The sequence below is a fragment of the Phoxinus phoxinus genome, assembly GCF_949152265.1.
Source record: "Phoxinus phoxinus genome assembly, chromosome: 11".
Classification (NCBI taxonomy): Eukaryota; Metazoa; Chordata; class Actinopteri; order Cypriniformes; family Leuciscidae; genus Phoxinus; species Phoxinus phoxinus.
This window is the reverse complement of record NC_136886.1, coordinates 8,806,544-8,820,202: the sequence shown is the minus strand read 5'-3', so window position 1 is coordinate 8,820,202 and position 13,659 is coordinate 8,806,544. Positions and strand designations below refer to the sequence as shown.

Here is a 13,659-nt window from a genome sequence, read left to right as displayed (position 1 = left end):
GGTGGGACATGTCCCAAGTAATTTGTTTAAACCCAAATCTCCTAGAAATGTCATTCAGGGAGTGTTAGGTAAAGAGTCTCAGTCCTCCTTCAAGAGAACAGTTATTTTACATGTGTACACTGCAGGAAAAAGATATTTAGATTCGCTTGGGATTGGGAATCATTATGGACACATTATGGTAAGAGCACTATACAATATTTATGGCTCTGACACTACTTTGACTCTTTTTGAATATTGAGTATTACTCACAGGCATTACAGGCTGGCAAATAAAGTAGATATATTCATTAATGAAAAAAATATGATGTAAACAAGACTAAATTTCAGAAAACGTTGAACTAAGGTTAAAAAAAAGAAAAAGTGTCCTATTTATTTTTAGAGACTCCTGAACAGCAACTTTCTGCCAGGGTCATAACATGTTTTGTGTCGGTTTATATATGTAGATGATTTTCAGTAATACTGCAGACTTCCTCTACACTCCCAGTGGATTCCTGTAGAGAATACATCACCCATCCTGCTGAGCAGCCTTCAACTGAACATTGGTATACATGCACGTCAGTCGGCACCATCTAGTCCCACTTACGACTTCAAATACTGGCACACCACTGGGCCTTCATCCTGGGACTCCAGACAGTCCAACCTCCTATACTATGAATAATTAAACACTGAGAGAAACAATTACATAAAGTGGATGATCAATTATTTAGCCCCGATTCTATGTATTATTGACAAAGGAAGCTGAATGCTCCTGTAACTTAGTTGTTGCGACTAGAACTCAACAGCAAACTGCATGGGCAATGGTTTAGGGACATGGTTAACATGAATATGTGGGGTGACCACTGAGGGACTTTATGTATTTGCTTAAAGGGTAGCTGCCAAAAAACACACTGGATACAGGATTCAGGATTGTGAATTGAAAAGATTGTTGATTGTGAACTGCAAGATGCCAAATTTGAAGAGATCCAAATATGGTACCACTGTGATGAACAGTCATACACAGGCAGAATCTTTCTGCATGTTGTGGTAATTAAAAGAAATAAAATTAGGACTGGGGATATTATGAACAGTATAACTTTGTGCATGACAGACATTCAAACTCTGCAGAAATCCATGCAGGCCTGCCAATAGAAAGTATAAAGTATAGAAAGACTTAATTGTCAACATTATCAGTGATTTTAAATGGGTTAAGCTAGAATTAAAAAAATTACAATTCTGTCATTAATTACTCACCCTCATGTTGTTCCAAACCCATAAGACTTCCGTTCATCTTCAGAACACTAATGAAGATATTTTTGATGAAATCTGAGAGCTTTCTGTCTCTCCATTGGCAGCTACTCAACTACCACTTTGACACATCAAGTTCATAAAGAGATCGTAAAACTAATCCATATTAATCAAGCGGTTTAGTCCAAATTTTATGAAGAGACAATCACTTTATATGATGAAAAGATTGAATTTAGACTTTTATTCACATACTGTATAAACGTTGAATTTGAACAGCGAACATAAATTCAAAGAACCAGCTTGAAGCACGAGAACAAACCTCTTGCTGAAGCTCAAACATGCTGCGTAACACAAGAATGAACCTTATTGGTTCTTGCTGAAGTGCAAACGTGCTGCGTAACACTTATTGTGAGCCTTATTGGTTCTCTCATGTCAAACGAACATGCTTGAGCTTCTGTTTACCACAACTGATGTGTGGGAGTTGATGAATGTTTATATGCAAATAAAATCCTAAATTCAATCCGTTCATCATATAAAGCGATCGTGTCTCTTCTGAAAATTTGGACTAAACCGATCAAGTCATATGGATTAGTTTACGATCTCTTTATGAACCGTCTTGAGTTTGGAACAAAATGAGGGTGAGAATTAATGCATTTTCATTTCTGGATGAACAGTTGCTTTAAACCAGGGGTTTTCAAACTTTGCCACGAACCTAAAAACATCCCTTGCCTTGCAAGGGACATCCTTCATAAACCATATAGGAGCTTTGGAAAAATAAATATTGCAAATTTATTTCAGATTGTTCTTGCTTTTTAGCCTCCATAAAACTATTGCTGTTATAGAACAAAATAACTGATTAATCTCATGATTCCATCCATCTTTTTAAAAGTTGATTGAAAAAAATTAATTATACTAGATATTAAAGTGCCCCTATTATGCTATTTTAAAGTTTCCTAATGTTGTTTTGGAGTCTACAACAGGTTTACATGCATCAAAGGTAAAAAAAAAACTGTTTCATTTCTCATAATATACATTTGCACATCACCACATTTTCAATGATTCTTAAACGACTCATCAGATTAATCAATCTCTCTAAATCCCTCCATTCCGCGAGCTGCTCTTCTCTGATTGGCCAGACAGCTCAGTCTGTTGTGATTGGTTTACCGTGTACCTTGGGCGTGTCAAAAACAAAAACGGCCATTGCCAAAACACCGTCAGGTCTGCGTGTCCTCTGAGGCTTCCTACACCATAAACTAAACACAGTAACGAACAATGGCGAATAGAGCTTGACCATAAATGTAAATTTGGAGGCAAAGAAATAATTTGCACCGGGGAACACCAACTCACCATAAATACAGATCCTCATCTGGCAAACTGTGCTTTTAAATCAAAAATGAAGACACATAAATACATTTTCTCATGGGAATTTAGATTAGAAGTCTTACCCAGATCACTGAGCTACTGCAGGAGTGTTTTTTCTTCTTGGTGTCAGAAGATAACATCAGAGTCGTCTGATTGTAAGTAATAATGGAGTGTGTGTTGTAGGCCTACTGTATCTGTCAGGAGTTAGTAAACAATAAAGCACATGAGACAGATGTAGCGAACTTCATCCATTTTCTTCACTCTTTAACTTCCATTCTCAAACACATTACGTCATTACACACATAACACAAATTGTCCACAACACAATATAATTATTTTCAATAATTATGCTCCTGTAACACAACAGTGTGTGAGCTTTGTACATGACACTGGGCTCGATAGATCCTGTCCTCTCACATAACAGATGAACATTATCATAGAGACCATCTATCACGCTGACAGTAATTTAACATCCAACAATGCCAAAGCCAGATAAGCAAAATTAACTTTCATTGTTATAATTGCTAATGATATTGTCTGCATTCTAAACCTCACACTTACATTTTCATTAATACTTAATGTTTATTAAGATGTTTACTCAGAGGGATTATAGGCTAATTCTCGCAAAGCAGGTGATTTTGAGGTTTTACTATCCATGTAAACTGTATAAATCACACAAAGGCATTATTCTGAATCAGTGATAGCAACAAATAATTTAACATGCTAGTAAATCCCACAGGGTCCATGTTATCAACATAAAAATCAATCCCATGATTATATAACCTAAGTAACTTGCGTAACAAACATAAACAACAGCATTGACACCAGGTAGCCCCATATTAATAGCTAGGCCTAATACAACCAAGGACAGAAAAACAACAAAGTGTAAGACAAAGATTTCTTTCAGTAAGAAATTTCCTTTGAATGAGTCAAACGTGCAACGTTTGTTCTGGGAGAATTATTTCCCTTACAAGCTGTTGGAATAAACAAGGCCACTGAGGCGAGATCTCAAAAGGGGCAACAGTCAGTCAAAAACATGCCCAATTCCCAACACCTTAAGAGCCAACTAGTACTCCTGAGGCAACTCAAGCTTGTTTTAACCCAGCTCATGAAGTCTTGTGGCACATTGTGCTGCGCTCTCTAGATCGTTTCATTTCTGATATTGGGCTTGTTGCCAGTTGATGGTCCCATCTAAGAAATATGGTCTGTCATGGTTGATTCTGCTCCCATATTAATCTTTAGATGTGTGTGTGTGTGTGTGTGTGTGTGTGTATGTGTGTGTGTGTGTGTGTGTGTGGAGGGGGGTTCTGAAAATAATAAATGATAAAAGGCAATCAAAAACAACAGCTTCGAAAGACCAGCGTTCAGATTGCATGCGGTGCACAAACTCCACAGGGCATCTTATTGATCATATGACCTTTAGCATTACAATGTCAAAACTGTGGGGGCTGCAGTCAGCAGAATCCATCAGTATTTCAGTGAAAGGACACTGAGGCTATGCCAGGACATCTCCAAGCATTATACACAGATTTGCTTCAGCGAGACATTTTAAAATGACTCAAAATGCATTGCTCTAGTTGTAATCTGCCGCTTCATAAGTTATTATCAGCATTTATGTTCTTATTATCATTTTATTACTCAACTCTGTATGTAATCATGATTCAAGATAAAGCAATTTAGATGAAAGTTTGGTTAGCACTGATATATCAAACGTCTAATTGTCAAACCCCCACAATACACACGCACACTATTGTTCCTCAATTAAGCTACTTAAACACTAATGTTAAATATTCACTATACTAAAATACAAGCTTTGATTTTTAGAAGTGAAAAGACATTGTGGTTGTCCTTAAAATGCGGCATCTTCAATATTTTCAGGCTTATTCATTTTTTTAAATGTCTGAAACAAGAAGGGTATTTTAGGGTATTTTATTAAAATGCAAGTAAAGTATTACATTTCAAAAATTTCTGAAAAAGAAATGCCAAATTGCCACCACCCTGACTCAAAACAGATTCTTAATCTGCCTATCCACCAACTCTGAAAGTCTAGCAAATTGTATACTTCACATAAAGATATATCCTTTTCCCCTTCACAGCCATCTTGGATCTGTGCTCATAAAGCTCAGCAGGGCACCTGAGGCTCTGCTACAGATCAACAACAAAATCCACAAACATGGGCAAAGAAATTCAATTAACCCAGCCATATATTTCCACGATTGCCACCGCAGAGGAAATTGAATGTTGATCTTCCAATTCGATTGGCCCTCCAATGAAATGTAATAGCATTACATAAATGAATGAGGGGGGAAACAACAGGGCAAACAGAAGCAGGATGTTATTGTTAAATATGAACTGTGCTCCGGATGTTGAGGAAATCAGACAGGGCCAGATACCATAGACACATATAAAGAGTTTTGATAATCGAGGACTAAAAAAACACTTTAAAAAACTAAAATTAATAATAATAATAATAATAACAGAAATCTATATAAAAAGTTGTTTAAATATATTATAATAGAACAGAATAATAATATCTGTTCATCATTGTAATTCAATTCAATTCAAATTTATTTGTATAGCGCTTTTCACAATACATATTGTTTCAAAGCAGCTTTACAGAAAATGCATTTCAGAAATGTACATACAAAAATACAGTTAGTTAATCATAAATTTAGGGCATAACATATCGCCGGCGTTGGGTCGTCTCGTCACAGGCGTCGAGTCGTCTCTTTGGGGCATCTGAAGTCTCCATGAGGGGCTGGATACGTAACTGGAGCTGACAAACTATTTGAGTTATCTCGGGACGCCACAAAAGAAGGCAGATGGGAAATAATTAGCGTAGCTGCTGTTCATAATATGAATGCATTTGATCTGATTTAACTGTAGTATAAAAGGTATGAGATGCATTATGTGAATGCTTGGCTAAAGAGATGCGTCTTTAATCTAGTTTTAAACTGGGAGAGCGACTCTGAGCCTCGGACAATATCAGGAAGGCTATTCCAGAGTTTAGGAGCTAGATGTGAAAATGCCCTCCCTCCTTTAGTGGACTTAGTTACGACCAGAAGCCTCGAATTTAGCGATCTTAAAGAGCGCGATGGATTATATGGCGATAGAAGATCTCTTAAATACACAGGAGCTAAACCATTTAGGGCTTTATAGGTCAGTAACAATACTTTGTAATTGATACGGAACTTAATAGGTAACCAATGAGATGATAAAATTGGTGTTATATGATCATATTTTCTTGACCTAGTAAGAACTCTAGCGGCTGCATTTTGAACTAACTGTAGCTTGTTTACGGAGGATGCAGGACAACCAGCTAATAAAGCATTACAGTAATCTAGTCTCGAGGTCATGAATGCATGAACTAACTTTTCTGCATCAGAAACAGAGAGCATGTTACGTAGCTTAGCAATGTTTCTAAGGTGGAAAAAGCCTGTTCTTGTGACATTTGAAATATGATTTTCAAAAGACAAGTTGCGGTCTAGTATAACACCCAGATCTTTTACTGTATAGTGTCGAACGCAGCACTAAGATCGAGTAAAACTAGTATTGAGATACAGCCTTGGTCAGAAGCTAAAAGTAAATCATTTGTAATTTTAACGAGTGCAGTTTCTGTGCTATGATGTGGCCTGAACCCAGACTGAAACTTTTCATAGATATCGTTTTCTTGCAAGAAAGAGCACAATTGAGCGGACACAACTTTTTCTAGTATTTTAGACATAAATGGAAGATTTGAAATGGGTCTGTAATTTGCTAGGTTATTTGGATCTAATTGTGGTTTCTTAATAAGAGGTTTTATAACTGCCAGCTTGAACGTTTTTGGAACATGTCCTAAAGATAGAGACGAGTTAATAATATTGAGAAGAGGCTCTTCCACTACAGGTAACACTTCTTTCAGTAGTTTTGTGGGTATTGGATCTAATAAACATGTTGTTGGTTTAGATGCAGTGATAAGTTTATTTAGCTCTTCCTGTCCTATAGTTGTAAAGCTCTGTAGTTGTTGTTGAGGGGTGATAATTGAGGCTGAATCATAAGACGCTGTCAAAGATTGTACATTTACAATTGTATTTCTGATGCTTTCTATTTTCTCAGAGAAGAAATTCATGAAATCATTACTACTAAAATGTAACGGAATATTTTGTTCAGGTGATGTCTGTTTATTTGTTAGTCTAGCCACAGTGTTAAATAAAAACCTTGGATTATTTTGGTTATTTTCTATTAGTTTGCGGAGATGCTCAGCCCTGGCTGCTTTTAGAGCCTTTTTATAACGTGACATACTGTCTTTCCACGCAATTCTAAAGACCTCTAAATTAGTTTGTTTCCATTTGCGCTCTAAGTTACGAGTTTCTCTCTTGATAACATGCGTAGCACTGATGTACCATGGTGCTTTAGTTTTCTCTCTAACCTTTTTTAATCTAATTGGTGCAACAATTTCTAATGTACTAGAGAGAATGGTGCTCATACTGCTAGTCATTTCCTCTAGTTCATCTGTTTGTTTGGGTTCACTGAGGAGCGGAGATAGATCAGGTAAGCTATTCAATAATCTATCTACAGTGGTTGGAAGGATTGTTCTACCTGGTCGATAACGCGGCGCAACATGACACATTTCAGCCGTACGTAGTATGCAAAGTTACCATGTAATGATCAGTGACGTCATCACTTTGCGGTGTAATATCTATATCGGTTGGATCGGTTCCATATGATATAATTAGTATGATTAAGACGATGAGTGGGACCACTAACGTTTTGCTTGACCCCAAAGGAGTTTAGTAAATCTGTAAACGCAGCCCCTAACGCATCATTTGTGTTATCAACGTGTATGTTGAAATCTCCAACAATTATTGCCTTATCGACATTGACTAATAGATCTGCGAGAAAATCTGCAAACTCTTTTAGGAAATCCGCATAGGGCCCTGGAGGTCTATATACAGTTGCCAAGGCTAGAGATAATAGAGATTTCTTTCTTACATCTAAAAGCGTCACATTTAGCACAAGTACTTCAAACTAATTAAACCTGTGACCTGTTTTCTGAGTAACATTAAGAATATCTCTATAAATTGTTGCAACACCGCCGCCACGACCAATCAGACGGGGCTCATGCTTATAACAGTATCCTGGCGGAGTGGACTCATTAAGACCGAAATAATCATTTGGTTTAAGCCAGGTTTCAGTAAGACAAAGTACATCGAAGTTATTATCTGTGACCATTTCATTTACAATAACCGCCTTAGGTGTAAGCGACCTAATGTTTAGAAGACCTAGCTTTAGACATTGTTTTTGTTCACTAATATTGAGATTTTCTGGTTTAATCACAATTATATAATATAATATAATATAATATAATATAATAATATTATAATAATAATATATAATAATATTATATTATATAATGTAATATAATAGTTCCTGCATAAAAAGCTGCATAATGCCAGCCGTTTGATGTGGAGGTGTGCACATTGTTATCTTGAGCCTTAGGATCCAAAACGGATAAGGTTAAGACAGATACTGAGTATATATTAAATGGTACATTCACAAACATAACATAGCCTACTTGCTGAATTACTGATGATTATCTATTTCAACAAGGGGGGGGGGCCTCAAACTGGGGCTCCAGAAAACAGGTGGCATGAAAATGTACCCAGTGAGCTGCAGGGTAAACCAGTAATTCAGAATGGCATACAAACGGGGAAACCAAATCCACTGTCTGTTACAATAAAGAATGTCTCAGCTACAGTAATTTCACATCCCACCATCTGTCACTTGCTTCTTAAAGCAAAACCCCAATTGAACAATACTCAATACACTACATACGTACACCCTAACAGATGTTATGAATTTCAACACACTTGAAATTATGTCACAATAGTTTAGACAGCGTGAAGATAAAGTGATTTTCATGTGAAACTGATGTTACTAATCAAATTTGATGACAATCTCTCACAGTCCCAGAGTGCTAAGTATCATTGCGATTTTTAATTCATCAATAATAAACCAAAACAGCAATGCACAAGCATGCAAACACAGAGCAAAAAAAAAATCTTCAAGGAGAATGCAAATTGGTTCATTAATATTAATAACTTTTACAGTAAGATGCCAGTCAGGAGAAAACGGTGGGAATTTGCAAGTCTAATCCTGACTTTAGGACTCAAGGAAGGGTTTGTTCCACATCACAGCAAAAAGATGTCTTACTGAGACTGGAGGGAACAGAATACCTCTGTTACATTAGATCTGATCTGTGTTTCTCAAGACATTATGATGATTAAAAAATGCCAACGAGGAGGTAAATAAAAGTGTGTCTGTCATAAGTGTCACATCCACCGGTTTAGATCCAAGTAGCCCTCAATTTAATATAAATAACTATGCTCTCCTACATGCTGTCCTCTGATATACAGTACTACACCTCCTCTATATTTTGAAGTGCTAATACCAGACTTTCTTCCTGTAATGTCACATCCCATATTTGCTCTTCCTCCTGGTTGCCTGCTATGGTTCATTAAGACCCATGTTCTGTCTACTGACACCTATATTCTCCTATGAGCTCTCTACTGCCCACTTATCATTTGCCAGGCCTGTACTAATGAAGCTTCATTTGTTGACTCTGAGTGATTAGACTTAATCAGGGCTTAATGACCTTGAGGCCACAAATTGAAAAAGGCAAAGACTTGCTAGCCTGGGAGAGTTGTTTTGCTTTAATCGGTATGCAAAAGCAATATGCTGATGCTGAAAGGACAGCATGTGAAAATTATATGAACTTAACAACATGGTATATCTTGCATAAAAAGGGTAATGGCATATTGTCCAACTTCCATTTCCAAACTATCAGAATCCGCTGTATTTAAAGGAGTAATAACATACATTTTTATCATTTAATTTCTCTACTGAGGTCCACTTATAATGTTGCTGAAGCTTTGAGCCAAAAAGTTATATTTTAGTTTCTCATTACCAGTCTCTCTGATACTTAAATTTAAATGGTCTTTTAAAAATCCCTGTTCAACTGTCATGCTTTCTCCAGTTTACATTGTGACAGGATCACAAAACAATTCGCACAGAAATGTGCTGTTAAGTTCAGACTGTTTTGATTCTGTATGTTATGTTACGCTCTCATAAGGATCATAACGATAAAAATATAATGATTTTTAGATGCTTCCTCACAAACATATTTAAAGCACAGCTTATGTAACTACACAAATGTTCACATCAAACATGCAGAGAAAAGTTATTTTTAAAGTTATTATTGGATTTTTTTAAAGTACATAATTACCTGGGAGATAAAATCCTGTTACAGATATCTGAACACTACTTACATAATTCAAAAGTAAGGCTCAAACACATCAGAATTGTTATATTTTATATGGCCCAATTGTTACTGCATCTTTTTCTTTGCCAGTTTTTCTTTATATGCCTCGCAGCAAATGCAATATGCCCGGATGTTCCAGATAGATGAGATTAATTATGAGACCAATAGCACCATGGGTAAAGCAGTCTGCGAGTGAATGACAGCCCGTGCCGAAAAGGAGACAAGCGAAGAAACACCAACGCTCCACCATCCGGAGAAAACACATAAAGCATGACATTCATAAAAGGTCAGACTCTCGCTGTCTTTCATCCACAGACAGGCGAATACACATTCAAGCAAGTATCCACACAAAAAAAACGTTCACATAACTTCCAGTTGCACTGCCAAAGTCTTTTAATTCATTGTCGAGTTATAAGATACCCTTTATTCACTAGTGTACACTAATGCCAGTCGGGTTTAAATAGTTCAAATGGTTCATGCACTGCTGAAAAACAGACAGACAGCATTCAGCAATGCAGATTTAAGTTAGTAGATTTTAGTTAGCCGTTAGGAATTCGATGGCCCACACCAAGAAGGTCTATAATCCCAGGAAAGCAAAATCAGTTAGCATTCACATTCATCTTAATGTCAGATTCTCAAATGGCGCATAAATACCGGTAAATGCGCGATATTTGATCTTTGGAACCACAGAACATTTTAGACCAATCATAAGAGTTGCAAATGCCATGTGAATCACATCATGACTATGCTGACTGGACAACTGCTAACATTGCAATATGCACAGTCCAAAGCCCTTCACTACCAAATATGAGTTGTAAAGGTATGCAGGGAAAAAGACCTCCAAATACAATAATAATATATTTTATATATATAGTGTGCAAGATAATCGCCTTAATGCCCAGGGACACATCATCAGTGAGGGTCCTCAGGGGTCCTTGCAAAAACAATACTAAAAAATATTGGCAGAAGCAGACGGAAATGCAAAACTTCAATTTGAAAACAAAAAAACAAAATAAAGGATACACCAGTTACCATTAATACATACAAATAAACCTTTATACCAGAAACTTGCTTTACACTAGTACATAAACATAGGCGTTAGCATTTGGCCAATGCACTGCCAACTCGAAGATACTTAATGTGTGCCGTAATTTAAACAGCACATGTTATATTACTATTAATGCTATAAATGTTCATTTTAAGCTAACTTGCTCAGCAAGATTCTCTTCAATACCGCTCCACCATTATGGTAAAGAATATCCTCTACAGCGGCCCAGCAGCAATGCTGAGAATACATAGCTACAGTATATGCGTTGTATTAGGAACAACGATTTAACACAGAATGCAATGATACACAAAATCGGGCTTGTGTAGCTGGAAGTATTTGTGGGATTAATCGTTAAAAGATTGCAATCTCTTTTTTACTTGTTTATTCAGAATCGTGATCTCTATTTTAAACACAAAAAAATTGTGATTCTCAATTTATCCACAATTGTGCAGCTCTAGCTAAGCATCTGCGTTTACATACTGGCATGGAGTATATCTGGGGCCTTAGATGCAATTATATACACTTAAGGAGCATACATGAAAATGCACACACACAAACACAGACAGCACAGTCTCTCCAAGGTTTCCTCATCAGTATTCCATGGTCACAGCATGCTGCAGTGACACTGCTGTTATCTGGCCTCTCTTCCGCTCTGCTATGTGACTTTGGGAGAGGCTACATAGAGCTTCATGCTTATCTGTGACAAACCTCCCCATTTGAGACTGTTTGCTTTCTTCAACTCTCTCACTCACTGTCTCTCTCACTCTGTCTGCCTGCCTGCATCTCTCTTTCTCCCTGTTGTGGTCATTCAGACACTTTTATCTTGATTATCAGATGTATCTGATGAAAACAATAGCACATGAGAGCTTTAAAAAAAAATATGGCTTTACAGCTGTGCTACTTCATATGGGGAAGGGGAAGAAAGACTATGTCACTTGTCTGTGCTTTCACTTTAATTCCCATCAGCTTCAAAGGTAGGCAGAGAAGACATCTGGTGGAATTAAACTGCTAAAAATATCTGTGAGGATACTCAGAGCGGTAGACATCTCGCCCGTAAAAGCCAGAAGACATCAAAGGTTTGCAAGGAGCATCTTCAGGGGGCAAGGTCTTTTGGATTTTAATGAAGGCACTTTTTCTACTGCATTACCTTCCTGAGAGTCTCCCCAGTTGAGATTTATTAGCAAAAGATTAGTGGCTACTGCTAGCTTCCCGTTTGACGGAATAGCATGTCTAATCCACTGGTTTCATAGTCAGTTTGCTGCTAAAGTGCTGCGTCGAACAAAAACAAGGTGAAACTTTTGAAGCAGCACTTCTCATGTTATATTTACCGTTTCTGCTGGACTGAAGAGTTTGAGTGGCTTTTTTTCCTTGCTGGGTAATGCCATTTTGATGCTACACAGGTGCAGACTGCACCTGCTGTCTTCTGAGTGCTGCTCTTTCATTGGCCCAGATGTATCGCGAAGCAGAATCCTGGCCAATCAGGCATTACTGAGTGTTGCCAAAAGCAACTTATTGTGATCTGTCTGGAAGAGCACATTGAAATCAACAACCAGTCTGCCATTAGACGTGCAATACAAAAAACAGGGATGTGAGAAGAAATTGTGCTTTTCATAAAATATCACAGCTGAATAGAAAAAAAAGATCTTTGCCACCTATTAATCAAATTAGAAAGTCATGCCAAATCATGAAAAGAATACAAAACGTTTTGTCCTTTGGCATCGTGTTTGCATGATTAAAAAAGGAAAGATTGTATAGATAATTATATAACTGTCTTCATTGAAGAATATCAGTCCTTTAAGATGAACTGAAAGCAAACAGAGGAATCAGTGTCTTAAACACAGGACCAGCTGCCAAGTCAACACCCATTTCCTTTTCCACAGTAGTGGAACAGTAGTTTGTTCTCTTGCCCCCTGAATCAGTGCCCTGTAAACTGGCACTCACAAAAAACTCTTCACGTGTTGACAGTCTGAACAGCACTGCAGGCAGCGAGCAGTAAAGAAATTTAAACAAATTGTCATTTAAGGAGCAATAATCTGTGGCCCTATTGGGGGTTTAATCTCATGATATGAGTATTAAAAAAAATTTTTTTTTTAAATAATCATTAAACCTCAAACTGTCCGGTGAGTTTATTTGCATATTTCAATGAACTAAATTGTTTATTAACGCAATTATATTAAATAAATATCTGTCAGATAACCGATAAATGGAACCGATAAATCAGAGGTTTAATTTTTTACTAAAACTATTTAAAATCGCGTTTGGTAAAATGAAGCTGAAGTAAAATAAAATATAGTATGAAAAACAAAAATCTGAAAATGTTGCTTTATGTTTAATTTTCAATTAAAACTTTCAGTTTTTCAATTAAAACTGTAAAAACTATTAATAATAGTTCTGTAAAACAAATGAATAAAAATGACAAAATCACATAAAATCACTAAAAGTTCAATTCAAATGTAAAGTGAATATAAAAAAAATTACAATAAAACTAGCCAAGCATGTGATCAACTAAAGACAGAAAAGAAGGAACACCCCCAAGTTGCCCAACAATAACTATGCCTATTAGTTTATGCAATTTTTGTGTAAAATAAAATAATAAGTAAAATAATACCAAAATGAAAATGTTAAAATGCTCTAAAATTTTATATAAATAAAAAAATACTAAACACTAAAAACATTTATTTCAAAAGCTACAAGTGAATCACAAAATTATGCATGAAAAAATGGAT

At 36.5% G+C, this 13,659-nt stretch overlaps 1 protein-coding gene across 2 annotated transcripts in view; it reads right to left on the bottom strand.

The window, feature by feature from the left end:
* The window catches only part of lrrn1 (leucine rich repeat neuronal 1), a 53,054-nt gene that overhangs the window by 36,358 nt on the left and 3,037 nt on the right, over positions 1-13,659 (bottom strand). The window contains exon 3 of one of the 2 annotated variants that reach the window (XM_079627349.1): positions 12,262-12,456. The exons of the other annotated variant lie outside the window; for it this stretch is intronic. The gene's annotated coding sequence lies outside the window, so the exon portion shown is untranslated. The remainder of the gene's footprint in view (positions 1-12,261; positions 12,457-13,659) is intronic. 2 annotated transcript variants of the gene reach the window in all.